Source organism: Felis catus, chromosome A2, assembly GCF_018350175.1.
Source record: "Felis catus isolate Fca126 chromosome A2, F.catus_Fca126_mat1.0, whole genome shotgun sequence".
In the NCBI taxonomy this organism is placed as follows: Eukaryota; Metazoa; Chordata; class Mammalia; order Carnivora; family Felidae; genus Felis; species Felis catus.
In genome coordinates, this window is record NC_058369.1 from 141,367,852 (window position 1) to 141,383,541 (window position 15,690).

A 15,690-nucleotide genomic window follows, 5' to 3' on the forward strand; every position below is an offset into this window, starting at 1 on the left:
CAGGGGCTCGATCCTATGGACCGTGAGATCATGAATTGAGCCCAGATCAAGAGTCTGATGTTCAACCGACTGAACCACCAGGTAACCCTCTGTATTTTTAAACTAAAACCAATTTAATCATTATATTTTATTTTAAAAGTTGTTTTAATAAAGAATAGCAGACATGCAAAAAAAGAGTATACAATGATTACACATCTCAATAATTTATTATGAAGGGAATATTTTCATTTAATCACTCCCAAGGTAAGCATGATCCTAATTTCTAAGATTGTAGTCTATTTTTCCCCTAGCATCCGGCTGTTATGAAAAACTGTATACTCACAGTTTGTTGGTATATACCAAGGGATGGAAACTGCTGCATCAAAAGGTAGGCTTACATTTGATTTTAAAACAACACGAAACCATTTGTAAATTGGTTATTTTGTTTGCCATTCTTACGAGCAGTACCTGAGAGTTCCCATTACCCACATCTTTGCCAACCTTCTGATAAGCAACGTGGAGCAGAGTTTTATTAATGTGTTAGTGAGAGAAATGTTTTCTTTACATTGGAGCATTTCATACATTTATATTTCATATGTTAATCTTTTGTAATATAAGTCTAAAATATCACTATTTGCTTAAAATATGACCCACCTACCTCCTCCTGTAGTTCACGAGTCTGTCCAATGCTTATGCTCTGCTTCTGTGCCTTTTCAGTCTCTTCTAATTGCACCAGAGGCCCTGGAGAGAAAAGCATCCCCGATTATAGTTTTTATAAGCATTTCCACTGTATGTGTACATGTATTAGTGCCTTTTTTGTGCTAGGCATTTTATATACTTTATCCCATTTTCTTTTCAAAAACATATTTGAGAGAGGAGGGAAGGAAAGGGGAGGAATGCAGGGGAGGGGAGAGAAATTAAGTAATGTGGCCAAGGTCAGACTCAGATTTAGGAAGCTGGAGAAGGCATGGAATCAAGTTTATTTAATCCCAAAGTCCATACCATTTTCAGAGCATCACAGTGCCTTTTATGGCAGCAGACTGTTGATATTTGTTATTTAAATATAAAAGATCTAAAACAGATTTTATATATTTTTAAATTTTAATGTTTATTTAATTTTGAGAGAAAGAGAGACAGAGCATGAGTGGGAGAAGAGAGAGAAAGACGGAGACAGAATCTGAAGCAGGCTCCAGGCTCTGAGCTGTCAGCACAGAGCCCCATGTGGGGCTTGAACCCACGAACTGCGAGATCGGACACTTAACAGACTGAGCCACCCAGGGTCCCGTTACTTCCACTTTTAAATGTTAGCATTATCCTGGGTGGCTCAGTCGGTTAAGCGTCCGACTTCAGCTCAGGTCATGATCTCACAGTCTGTGAGTTGGAGCCCCATATCAGGCTCTGCACCGACAGCTCAGAGCCTGGAGCCTGCTTCGGATTCTTTGACTCTCTCTCTCTCTCTCTCTCTCTCTCTCTCTCTCTCTCTGTCCTTCACCCGTTCACACTCTCTCTCAATAAATCAATAAATCAATAAATACTTAAAAAATGTTAGCATTATCCCTTTACATATACATTTTCTTAGTGTTTACAATAATCTGTAAAAACAATTAATCATATTCCAATATTACTGTTTCTTTCCTATGTTGAAAACCTTACCAGTGCCAGGGAAGCAGTTGACTGCCATTATGAATTTAATGTGAAATATTACAGATTTTGTTTTTATCTGTCAAGTGCAAGTACCCGTAGGGAATTAGAAGTCAGCAAGACATTCTTAGAGAATCATGTCTGTTCAAGGTCCAGGAAAGTAACACATAAATACAGGACAAAGAGATTCATCAACATCAATGTCAGAAAGGCATGGAGGAAGTGTGTGCCCTCTTTCCCTGGTCTGATTCTGAACAGGAATTCTCTGAGGACTGCACTGAGACTCCTTCTTCTTCTTTCCTCCTCCCTGTGTACTGCCTGGCACAACCAGTGTGCCCTTGGGTTCTTGTACTCAGGTTCTTCCCCCCAGGGTTCCCTTTGCCAGAATTGTCCCTGTTGTTTGTAACAAACATCCAGAAGAGTTGGGCTGTGTTTTAATATTTCAAAGGATTTTCAGGTCAGTGCTTTTCCTGTGATTTTAAAAAATGCAAACTTAATTTTACTATGGTGTTTAATGAACCTGTGATAAATGTTAAAAACTCTGTTTGCATTTAATGTAGGACCTGGATTCTTCATATTGAGGAATGATTAAGACATTAGTCCACCCTTTCTATGGAAAACAAGTTATGCACAGTTGAAGAAATAGAGACAATAGGAAAATAATTATTTTGTGCCTAACGTGTGCTAGCTACTATACATACGTTATCTTATTGAACAAAAAAAACCCTCTCAAGGTAGTTACTATCACCCCTACTTTGCAGATGAGTAAGTGGGTATTAAAGAGAGCAAGGATTACTATTTACAGCCAGTGGCTACAGATGAGGAATTCAGGATCGAATTCAGGTAAGCCTGCTACCCAAGTCCCTGATTCTTTCACCAAAACATTTGCCTTGCCAGACTTGTAACTAATATTGATGTCTGTTAATAAACAGGCAAATAATACAATAAATCTATGCAGGCCATTTTTTTCTAACCAGTTTGTCTCCACGCATGGGAAACAGGATGGCATAATGGCAGATATGAGCACAGTTTTGGATGTCAGCAAGCATAGATTCCAATCCTGACTATAACACTGATTAATTACTTTATCTCTAATGCCTATTAGAGTATCAAACTAAACTAGCCTCTGTGAGGTTCTGCTTTCTCATGTGTAAAATGGGAATAATAATAACATCTAGATCATAAGGTGATGTTATAAATAAGATAATGAAAATTAAGTGTTTAACACTGCATTACGTAGAGGGCAAACCATTAGCTATAATTATAGTATCTCTTATAGACTTTAACACATGTAAAAACTATTTAAAACAATCTGCTTATTTAATAACAAATAAAAGAAAGTTATGATTTACCACTGTGCTAAGTCTAAAAAGCATAACCGTGATGGGCTGGTACTCAACAATAAAGGCATTTATCTTCACTTAAAAACATAAGTAATTCTTAAATTAGGAATAAAAGTGTCAGTGCAAGCACAGTTGCATTTGCTTGTCATTAATAGACTTTACTTTAAAAAAAATTTTTAATGTTACTTGTTTTTGAAAGACAGAGACAGAGCATGACAGGGGAGGGGCAGAGAGAGAGGGAGGCACAGAACTCGAAGCAGGCTCCAGGCTCTGCGCTGTCAGCACAAAGCCCGACATGGGGCTTGAACTTACGAACTGTGAGATCATGACCTGGGCCAAAGTGGGATGCTCAGCCGACTGAGCCACCTAGGCACCCCGTCATTAATGCACTTTAAACCGACCAAGTAACTAAAGACTTAAAATGTCCATTTCCTCAATTCTTTGCTTGGACATTTCTCTACATCTAATAAGGGTTACAAACCATGGATATCAATTGTGAAATCATCCTTAGTGAAATCCAGGAGCTTACATAAGACTTTGAACCACTTGCGATTGTTTGGGCTAGAGCTTCCTGCACACCAGTGATGTAGGAGGAACCCCTACAACAAACAGCTACAATGAACTATAAATAAATAACTTGTAGCTGAAAGGAACAAACGGACTCATCAAGTTTCGCATTTTATTCAGCTCAACAGAGATACAATTTCAAACTTAGTCATGGACTAAGGCTGAGTTGATAGGTTGTCATGACCACAGTTCTAAGCACCGAGAGTTTATTCAGTTCCTCATGGTATCACAGCAGGGGTCATTTTCTTATCATTAATTTTAATTTCTTTCTCTCTCTCTTTCTCTTTGGCCTACTTTGCATAGTGACCTACAGAATATGTCACCCTCTTAATCTTATCTAGGTCACAAACTGGAACAGGGAGAGACATCATGCTGCATTTCATCTGTAGAAAAGAAAGACTTCCAAATCTTTGAGAGGGATAGGAAGCCTAGTGTTTCCAATTTGGTTCCAAAATGAAAAATCTATCATTTTGCCTCTAAGATTAGCCATTTAAGTAAAATAGATTATACATTAATGTTTACTCCCCCCGCCATGTGAATACAAGTCGAGTGGGAATATTTATTTTAGAGTCTAACAAAGTACTTTTGAATTTTGTCAGAAACATCTCACATAGCAATTTTGTGTCGAGTTTACATTTGTCATCATCCACAGAAGAACCTTGTGGGTCAGAGAAGCCACTACAGTGTCTTACTTTGTTCCCATTAGGGACAACACTTAACAATGAGCCAGACTGTGTTCCAATAAAACTTTATTTATGGGCTCTGAAATTTGAATCTCATATACTTTTCACGTATCACAAAATACTCTTTTATTTTTTTCTAAGCATTTAAAAATGAAAAAGAGATGCCTCGGTGGCTCAGTCGGTTAGGCTGACTCTTGATTTTGGATCAGGTCATGACCTTATGGTTCATGAGTTTGAGCCCCATATTGGGTTCTATGCTGGCAGCATGGAGCCTACTTGAGATTCTCTCTCTTTCTCTCCACCCCCCCACCCCCTCAAAATGAATAAATAAACAAAAATGAAAAAATTTCTTAGTTCATCTACCATACAAAACAGGTGGATTTGGCCCATGGTCTAGCTATAATGTGCTCACTTCTGCACCAGATGATTGAATTGAAAGAATGGACATTATTTGATTTGCAGAAACAAAGTGCACATCTATGAATATTTATCTTATTTGTGCAAAGATAACCTGGTCATTCACTGGATCTTCCCACTAAACTCCTCCACTAAAACAGTGTATATGTGAATGCCTTCTTGAACAAGTAATTATTTGCCAAATACAGCTAAATCATTTTTTTGTAAGCTACATAGATCTTATCTTATAGGAAAGACTCTATATTTATGGTCTATATTCTCTAGGGATACCAATGTATAATTTATTTTGATCTACAAATTCATATTCCTGTGTCATTAATAGTATGAAATTCATTCATTAGTCTAAATCATACTATTATGCTATGTTTTTTAATATCTATAATATTAAAAAATAATAACTCCTATGTTTTTTAATATCAATAAATAACTATAAGAATAGATTTATATAATAGCAGAAAACGAATTTATTGCAGGATATGTGAATGTTTGTTCCTCCTTTAATTTTTGAGGTATCAAGGAAGCTCACTTTTGTAAATAACCAAATGATGATTTTTTTTTTTATAAAGTCAATAGTGGTGGCAACGAAGTATGAGTAGAACCCTAACCTCATTTCTTAATCTCTTTGGGCCTTAGTATCGTCAACAATTAAAAAACAACAATGTCTTTTCACAGCTTGATGTAAATTCTTTGTAAATGGTGGCTTGCTATAAACATAAAAAAAGATTATTACTCAAAGTATCTATTTCAAAGTGCAAAAATCGTGAGTGTGTATATACGTATATATGTATGATTTTTAAGTGAAACATACATAGATGGTTATTTAATTTATTCAAAATTTGGAATTAGGTATTGGGAATAGGAATTTATTTGAATGCATATGTGTTTGTGGATATAGGACATAAGATATATATATGTAAGAAGCTTAAATTTACATTTTAAATGTATAGTTTCAATGAATTTGCCTACCAGTTGTGCTGGGAAATATGGCCCAGTTTTTTCAAATTAGCATTCATGAAGTTTGGTGGTTGAGTCTTAGCAGAACATATTGAAAATGTAGCTCTAATTGTTAACAACCCCCTCCACTCCTATGTTTTTTAATATCAGCATTTAGAAAGCCCCTGAGGATGCATTTAGGTGAATAAAGAGGACTTACAATCACATGGTTAGGTGACTGCCTTTTTTTTTTTTTTTTTTTTTGCTCTAAAGATTTACTGTTACAAAAACAAGTTTTGCTGCCGATTTAAATTACAAAATTAATGAATGTTCATTTTTTAAAAGTGGAAACACTGGAATATACAAAGAAGACAAAAATTCACACGTTGTCCCACTTTTCCAAATAAAATCACACTTAATATTTTGGTGAATTTTGGATCCATTTACATTTAAACTACTGAATTTACAATTTACATAAAATTTGCATATGGATGCTTTTAATTTGATACAATGCCATAATCCCTTTTCCAATGTCATACAGAACGTGAAAGCATCAGTGTGGCAGTCAGGGCTTGATCAGAAGACAAAATAAGAAGATTTTTTTTTTTATAAGGATTTGATTTTATGCAAGTGAGAACACAGGTTAAACAGTCTACGTGAAGCTGTCCTTCGCTGTCCGGTGCAAGAGGCTACAGGCAGCAAGGCAGGCAATCTGGAAGGAAGGAGAGCCATAAAGAAGAGGAGGAGCCGAATACGCTAGGAACCTACCAGGGTGAGTGGGGACTGATGAGGCTGGACTGGTTTCCCACAGCCTCCAAACCTCCAGCTTTGATGCATGGAAATAACCTGCAAAGAGAAGCAGGCATCCACCCTCAACAGCAAAATGCACACCTGGCCCCGGAGCTGGAGGAGCTGCTGAAGGAGCACCAGCGGGAGCTGGAGAAGCTCCTTCCTGGCTGCTGACCCATCCAACGTGGACAGGCAGGAGCTGCGACAGGGTGGGGTCCTCCGCACTGCCCTTCCCTTGAGAAAAGCACAGGGATGCCTTGGCTCGACTTCACTTCCAAATCTCACACAAAGTTCTGGCACTCCCGACTCCCAACTGTGCAGAAAAGGGATATACATACCCTGCTCAAATGAGCACGGTACCATTCTACCACAATCACTTTTATTTTAATGCCTATACAATAATTCATGAAGTGGGCACACTATGGTTGGTACCACAACGTGCAGTTATTGAATATTTGGGAACGTGGAGATGCCTAACACTATTTTATAGATATTATACCTTGTTACTTTGCACATGGTCTCTAAGGATCATGGTGGTCGGCATTTGTTAGTTGGCAACATTTACTGATTCTTCTCTGTTTAACTGACCTAATACTTGCCTTCAGGTTTGAGCGTGAGTATGAAGGTCAAGAAGTCTCTCCTGATTTTGTAAAACTTGTTTGTGGTCCCCCACCGTGCTCCTGTAATGCTCTGTGTTAGCTCTACTGCAGAGTCCTTACTTTTCAGTGCGATTGCACATGCACCTTTGTCTTGCAGTAGATTCTAAATCACTTGAGGCCAAGTATCTCAAATGTTGGACGTCCAGTTTTTGGAAGTAGGTAAGCAATCAGTGCTCTTGAATTCATGAAATCAAACTGCTACTTAAACCAGCAAGATATATTCTTTTGTTCTATTGGTTTTCCTTATTTCAAAATATTCTCCGATTTAGTTACACGAGTTTTCTTCAGAAAAATGCACTGATGACCAGCTTTCCTCTGGTCTCATGGGGCACTTTGCTAGTCCCCATGGATGAAAGTAATTGGAAATGTTTGCCGTTAGCGTCACATGGTTGGCAAATCTATGCAAAAATAAAAGCCGTTTCACCAACCGAGTAACAATGTTTTGAGATTTTCTGTTTGGGATCAACTATTAACTTTTTGAGCTGTAATTTAATTTAACTAAAAACTTAAATACTGGATTATGGTCGATACAAAATGTTACACTAATTTCAGGCATACAGCGTAGTGATTTGACAACTCTATATGTTATGCTATGCTCACCACAAGCATACCTACCATCTGTCAACGTACAACGCTATTACTATACCACTGAATATATCTCCTATGCTGTACCTCTCATTCCCACGACGTAGATCAACTATTATCGAAGTTAATAAGTAATAGCTAAAAACAAAAGCAATCGCTATGTACCATACTTCTGCTAAGTATAAAATGAAGAAACTCCAGTTAACTCATTGCGATTCTTTTCCAAATATTCATGTGAAATACATATTAATGCTGAATTCATGCAATGTCTCTCACTCATCTGTTATTCAGAGTGCTTTTACAAAGGGTAGTTTCAACTTAAAGACGAGAGGAGAGACTTTGAATAAAGGACAAACACAGGAAAATGTAATCTCTGAATATTTTGTCTTCTGTTACTTCTGTCAGGGTATGTAAAAGGTTCACTTTTGCACTATTCTAAACATAATCAATTACTGGAGCCCTATTTATGTTAGTGAGCTGGTAGTGCTGGAAAGATAGTAGGCTCTTCTCCAAAATTTATGAGATGGTTGTATCTATTACCTTATTCTCTGTAATACTTTCCTTTTGCACATTTTGGCTTTATTTTCCATCCAAACTGGTAAGTTCTGTAGTAATTAATTATTAAATAGATATCACATTTCTAAAAGCCTTTTGTTATCAATACTCATTCTTTTCATCATTGGGTTTGATATCTTTGGGTTTGATGAAGTCAGCTTTTAAGAGTGTCATCAGAACTTATTCAATAGCTCATTTCCTTCACCTCTCTGCCCCTCGTACTGCTTTTATGACTTCGATTTTTTTTTTAGTTTCCACATAAAAGTGAGATCATGCAGTATTTCTTTTTCAGTGTATGCCTTATTTTACTTAGTATAATGTTCTGGAGGTTCATACATGTTGCCACAAATGGCACGATTTCCTTCTTTTTTTAAGGCTGAATAATATTCCACTGTATCCATATGCCATATTCTCTTTGTCCATTTATCTATCAATATTTAGGTTGTTTCCATATCCTGGCTATTGAGAATAATGCTGTGATGAACATAGGAGTGCAGGTATCCCTTCAAAATGCTGATATTATTCCCTTTGGGGATACACCTGTATCTAGAAATGAGATTGCTGGAGATCTAATATTTAGCGTGATAGCTATTGTTAATAATACTCTATTACATACTTGAAATTTGCTAAGAGAGTTGATCTTAAGTGTTCTCAGCACACACACATGAAGATCATAACTATGTGAGGTGATGGATATGGTAATTAGCTTGATTGTGGCAATTATTTCACCATGTATATGTATATTAGAACATCACATTATATGCCTTAATTATACATAATATTTCTCAAGTATACCTCAATAAAGCCGAAAAAATTAATAAGTGTCAGCATTAGGCTTTAATTTGAATTTTTCTTTCTCTTATTTGCAAGCAGAGTCTAATGTCATGGCAAGTTAGAATACCCAAATATCACCTGTAAAATATTGATGCATCAGTTTAAAGCAGATGTATTCTCAATAATAAAGAATAGATGAATTACTTCCCTTTATTGCTGCACAGTTTTATATTTTATGGGCTCTAAAGTGTGACATAAATGGCTATGGTTCCAAGTGTTCTTTTCTGTTAGACATGCTCCTACTGTTGATCTTTGCTGCGTTCTCCATCTCTGACAGTTAGATCCCAGTATCACTTATCTCTGTCAAACCAGCTGCCACAAGATGGCACCCAGGAGGTGATTACTCACTGAAGGTGATGAAATGAGCCACAGTGGGAAGCACAGGTTGTGCCTGAAGATACCTATGGCATTTTAGCTCATTCTTCCTCAAATCTTGGATCATCTTTGTTTCTTAAGGAACAATTTTCACTGACTTCCTTGGCCATTACCCTATTAACCTTGAGCTATTAACAACTGAGCTCACTCAATTATTGAATAATACCCTGAACTTTATATATATATATATATATATACATATATATATATATATATGTATATATATATATATATATATATTATGTTACAGTTATATTACTTTCAGGTGTACAATATAGTGATTCAACAATTCCATACATCACCTGGTGCTCATCACAAGTAAGTACTCTCCTTAATCCTCATCACCTATTTCACCCATTCCCTGCCCCCCCCCCACCTCCCCTCTGATAACCATCAGTTTGTTCTCTATAGTTAAGAGTCTGTTTCTTGGTTTGTCTCTCTCTCTTTTTCTTCCTTTCGATTGTTTCTTTTGTGTCTTAAATTTCACATATGAGTGAAATTATATGGTATTTTTCTTTATTTTGCTGAGCAGTATATTCTCTAGCTCCATCCATGTTGTTGCAAATGGCAAGATTCCATTCTTTTTATGGCTGAATGATATTCAATGTTCTCTAACCATCTTCTCTATGTATTCATCTATGGATGGACACTTGGGTTGCTTCCATAACTTGGCTATTGTAAATAACGCTGCTATAAACATAGGAGTGCATGTATCCCTTTGAATTAGTGTTTTTGTACTGTTTGGGTAAATGCCTGGTGGTATGATTACTAGACCATAGGGAAGTTCTATTTTTATCTTTTTGAGAAAACTCCATATAGTTTTCCACAGTGGCTGTACCAGTTTGCATTCCCATCAACAGTGAAGGAAGGTTCCCCTTTCTCTATATCCTCGCCAACACTTGTTTCTTGTGTTGTTGATTTTAGCCATGTTGACAGGTGTGAGGTGATACCTCATTTCATGATGACTGATGTTGAACATCTTTTCATGTGTCTGTTGCCCATCTATATGTCTGTCTTCTTTGGAGAAATGTATGTTCATGTCTTCTGCTCATTTTTTAATTGGATTATTTGTTTTTTAGGTGTTCGGTTGTATAAGTTCTTTATATATTTTGGATACTAACCTTTATTGGATATATCACTTACAAATATCTTCTCCCATTCAGTAGATTGCTTATTAGTTTTGTTGGTTGTTTCCTTTGCTGTGCAGAAACTTTTTATTTGATGTAGTCCCAGTAGTTTATTTTTGCTTTTATTTCCCTTGCTTCAGGAAACATATCTAGAAAAATGTTGCTATGGCTGATGTCAGAGAAAGTCCTGCCTGTGCTCTCTTCTAGATTTTTGTGGTTTCAGCTTTCACATTGAGGTTTTTAATCCATTTTGAATTCATTTTTGTGTATGGTATAAGAGTGGTCCCGTTTCATTCTTTTGCATGTAGCTAACCAGTCTTCCCAAAACCATTTGTTGAAGAAACGTTTTTCCATTGGATATTCTTTCCTGTTTGCTGCAGATTAACTGACCACATAATTTTGGGTTTATTTCTGGGTTTTCTATTCTGTTCCATTGATCTATGTGTCTATTTTGGGTCAGTACCATACTATTTTGATGACTGTATCTTTTTAATATAACTTGAAGTCTAGAATTGTGATGCCTCCAGCTTTGCTCTTCTTTTTCAAAATTGCTTTGGCTATTCAGGGTCTTTTGTGGTTCCATATAAATTTTAGGATGATTTGTTCTAGTCTGTGAAAAATGCTGTTGGTATTTTGTTAAGGGTTGCATTAAATGCGTAGATTGCTTTGGGTAGTATACACATTTTAACGATGTTCTTCCAATCCATGAGCATTGAATGTCTCTCCATTTCTTTTGTGTCATCTTCAATTTCTATCATGAATGTTCTACAGTTTTCAGAGTATAGGTCTTTCATCTCATTGGTTAGGTTTATTCCTGGATATCTTACTGTTTTGGGTGCAATTTTAAATGGTATCATCTTCTTAATTTTTGTTTCTGCTGCTTCATTATTGGTATATAGAAGTGCAAACAGATTCCTGCACATTGATTTTATATCCTGCGACTTTATTGAATTAACTTATCAGTTCTAGTAGTTTTTTAAATACCCTGAGCTTTTTAATAGTATCCATACATACTATATTGTTTTGCTGATTGGAAGTAAGTGAAAAGTTATATATGAGAAATATTGCTATTTGGATTATACAAGTTCAAAATATTATCTTTGTCACCTTTGTATTCTTGGATGGATTTGTGCTTAAGCTTATCCAAAAATTCTTTTCCCTTGGGATAAGAGAGTTTTTTTTTTTTTTTTTAACTCAATGGATTAATTTTATTCTTCCTACATGGTTTCACAGTTTCTTCTTCATAGACTGAGGGGGAACTGTTAGATTAATTTCATTTCATTGTGTAGAACACCTTTCACCTGTCTGGTACCTCAGAGGAGTAATATTCAGTTCTCAAAAGCTAAGTGACATATTTGCAACGTGGAAAAGGACAGGGCAGAAAGAGTCATGCCAGGTGAAGATTGTTGCTATTTCAGAGTCAAGCACTTTCATCTCCAGATTCGTATCTTATTTCTTTTCTTAATCTGAACACATAGAGCAATGCCAAGAATACAGAGGATAATCAATAACTTTTCAAATGAAAGAAAGGTCAATAGTGTCTGATAGAAAAATAGGCACTACATTAGAAAGAGCCCTACAGCTGATATTTCTGGGAATATACTTCAGATATCTTATTCCCGAAGTTGGTACTCTATATGGGCTGAGAAACAGGAAACAGAGAAAGATGTCATTTGCTACTGTCCGCATCACCTTGCCTGTCAGGAAAAAGTTAGGAACAGTGGGACACTACAAATTCGTCGGTACTTCCTGATGTATGTAAATGGAACCCCAGCTCTGTGCTCTTTTTCTCCTCCTCTTACAAATAGCATAAACTAAATTCCCTTTCAGTCTCATCAAGCATCCTTTAATTTCAGTGGTCCTGCTTTGAGTTAATGGCATAAAAGCAGAGGCCCATACCACTTTTCCTTTAAAATGCTGCTTGTCTGTACACTAAGTAAATGCAAGGAGAGACCATGGCCCAGCTGGGGAGACAAGGAGAAAAGGAGGAAATCAACATGAACCTACACATGTAATAGAACTACTAAGCCTTTGTTCTACACTCCCATTAGTTTATATGATAGCAGGCAAAAAGATGGAGGCTCCCATTTAGATATTGACAAATTTAAACTAAATGCAATGCTATTATTCTCAATTGTAAAACCTATTTCCAAAGACACAATGAATGTAGAGCTTTATTTAGATTCTGAGTCATTCCAAAAAGGGATTTGATTTGGATTGCATATATACACAAATGAGTGGTAAACTAAGAGGAAAGTGATAATAGAGCTTGAAAAATAAGGTGTAACCTAATGTAAGGATAGTTCACAAGCAAAGGATAGGACCATACAACAGGGTTTTCTATGGAATTTTAGAAATGATCAATAAAGCAGTTTCTTTTAAAAAAATTGTTTTAATGTTTACTTGTTTTTGAGAGAGAGCAGGGGAGGGGCAGAGAGAGAAAGAGACACAGAATCTGAAGCAGGCTCTGGGCTCTGAGCTGTCAGCCCAGAGACTGATGTGGGTCTCGAACCCATCCATGTACATGAGATCATGACCTGAGCTGAAGTCAGACACTTAACTGACTGAGCCCATCCAGCATCCCAAGTAGTTTCTTATTTTCCTAGTTGTCCATATGCACAGCTCCATAAAGTGAATGTCTATGGATCACAGAGGGGACTGACATATCATTTTTCCTGGTATTGAAACTTGTAAGACATTTCTACTATGGCTTACAAAGGAGACATAGTACATTTTCATGCTAAATATAATAGTGAGTTTCAAATAACAGTTCCTTGATGAAGGCCAATGTCATAATGCCAAAGCATAGTTCATTTAAAGCAACTCTGTGAGATGCCAAAGAAAATTGGCCCCCAAACACCACTTTAAATATCTAGATAGATCCAAGAATATATTCAGTCAATATAAAATGGTTCTTACCACTTACTATGGTATTCCATAAGGGTAGACAAATATCAATGGATTATTAGAGTCCCAAAATAGATCTACATTTATACAGACCATTCATTTTTAACATTAGCCAAAAAGGAGTGAAAGCTTTTCAACAAATGGATACCCATATGGAAAATTTGAACTTCAACTACTACAATGTGCCATTTACAAAAATTAATTTGTTATGGGTCATAGACCTAAATTTAAAAGCTAAAATAATAAAGCTTCTAGAAAATATCTTCACAACCTAGGCATAGAACTGGATTTCTTTTTATGTCATTAAAGTAATTACTGACAGAGAGGGCCTTACTATTGCTACTTTGGTAATTGTTTTCTATCTTACAGCCTCTTTGTTCCTCCTTTCCTCTCCTACTATCTTCCTTTGTGATTCATTGGTTTTTTTTTTTAATTTTTTTTAACGTTTATTTATTTTTGAGACAGAGAGAGACAGAGCATGAACAGGGGAGGGGCAGAGAGAGAGGGAGACACAGAATCGGAAGCAGGCTCCAGGCTCTGAGCCATCAGCCCAGAGCCCGACGCGGGGCTCGAACTCACGGACCGCGAGATCGTGACCTGAGCTGAAGTCAGATGCTTAACCGACTGAGCCACCCAGGCGCCCCTGATTCATTGGTTTTTTATCGACATACTTTGATTCTATTCTCATTCTCTTTTTTTGAACCTTCTATAGGTATTTTCTTTGTGTTTACCTTGGGCTACATAAAACACCTTATAGTTATAATAATCTATTTTAAGTTAATCACTTCAATTGCATACAAAAACTCTATACTATTACGCTCCCCCTGCACACTTTAAGTTACTGATATCACAAGTTATATCTTTTTAGATTGTGTACCCATTATTCTAATAGATACGGTTTTTGAAAGACTTTATTTTTCTAGAGAAGTTTTGGCATCACAGCAATATTGAGGAAAAGATACAGAGAGCTCTCATATCCTCCCCTGTCCCACACATGCGTTGCCTCTTTCATTGTCCACATCCACCACAACAGTGGTATATTTCTTACCACAACCAGTGAACTGACATTGACTCATCATAATCACCCAAAGTCCATAGTTTACATTAGTATCCACACCAGGTATTGTGCATTCTGTGGGTTTGGATAAATGTATAATGACACATACCCATCATTTTAGTATCATACAGATATTTTCATGGCCTTAAAAATTTTCTGTGCTCTCCCTATTCATGCCTTAATCTCCTTCCCACTGCCCAATCCCTGGAAACCACTGATCTTTTCACTGTCTCCATAGTTTTTCCTTTTCCAGAAGGTCATAGATTTGGACTCATATAAGATGCAGCATTCACTTAGTGACATGCCTTTAGGCTTCCTCTATGTCTTTTCATGGCTTGATAGATCATTTCTTTTTAAAGCTCAGTAATATCCCACTGTCTGGATGTGCCTACCATTATCCCTTCGCCTACCAAGGAAATCTTCGTTGCTTCCAAGTGTTGACAAGTATGATTAAAGCTGCTGTAAGCATCCTTGTGCAGATTTTTATGTGCACATAAGTTTTCAACGTCTTTGGGTAAATACCAAAGAGCATGATTGCTGGACTGTATGGTAAGAGTCAGTTTAGCTTTATAAGAAACAACCAAACTGTCTTCCAAAGTAGCTGCACTGTCCTGCAGTCCATCAATAATAAAGGGGAGGTCCTGTTGCTCCACACCCTCATCAGCATTTGGTGTTGTCCGTGCTCTAGATTTTGGCCATCCAAAGACTTGTATAGTAATAACTCATTGTTGTTTTAATTCGCATCTCCTTGAGATTCTAGGGGTCCCTTAAACCTCTTCTGCGCAGATGTCTTCTCTATATTTAATGCATGCAAATTCCAGATTAGGATGTTTTGCTGGTATCTTTTTTTCAGGAGCTTTTAATCTCTTGTTCCCTCTGGTGTCTGTTCGCAATACTGCAGGTTCTCTAGAGTTGCTGCAGGCCACCGAGCTCTCTTTAGTTTTCAGAAGCCCCTAGGCTTTGAGAGCAGGCTGAGTTTTTTTTTTTTTAGTGGTTTGAGTTGAGTGAGACAGAAACCAGTCCATTGGACACCTCCCCCCCCCCCCCCGCCCAAAAAAAGTCTGACCACTGGTTGTGTGGTATTTTCTTTCCCTCCCCAGGGAGAAGTTGGGATCTGGGAGTTTTCTACTGAAGTATGGTGTTGTGCTGGGGTTAGAGACTAAGGAGGGTGAAAATCACACATTTCCCTACTGACTTTGATGAGACTAGCGCCTTGCTCACTTTAAGGGGAAAGGGCCT

At 36.9% G+C, this 15,690-nt stretch overlaps 1 long non-coding RNA gene across 2 annotated transcripts in view; it reads right to left on the reverse strand.

The window, feature by feature from the left end:
* Positions 1–15,690, reverse strand: part of LOC123384009 — a 398,112-nt gene that overhangs the window by 36,771 nt on the left and 345,651 nt on the right. For both annotated transcript variants that reach the window (XR_006594491.1, XR_006594492.1), the window contains one exon: positions 638–720. This is a non-coding gene — a long non-coding RNA (uncharacterized LOC123384009). The remainder of the gene's footprint in view (positions 1–637; positions 721–15,690) is intronic.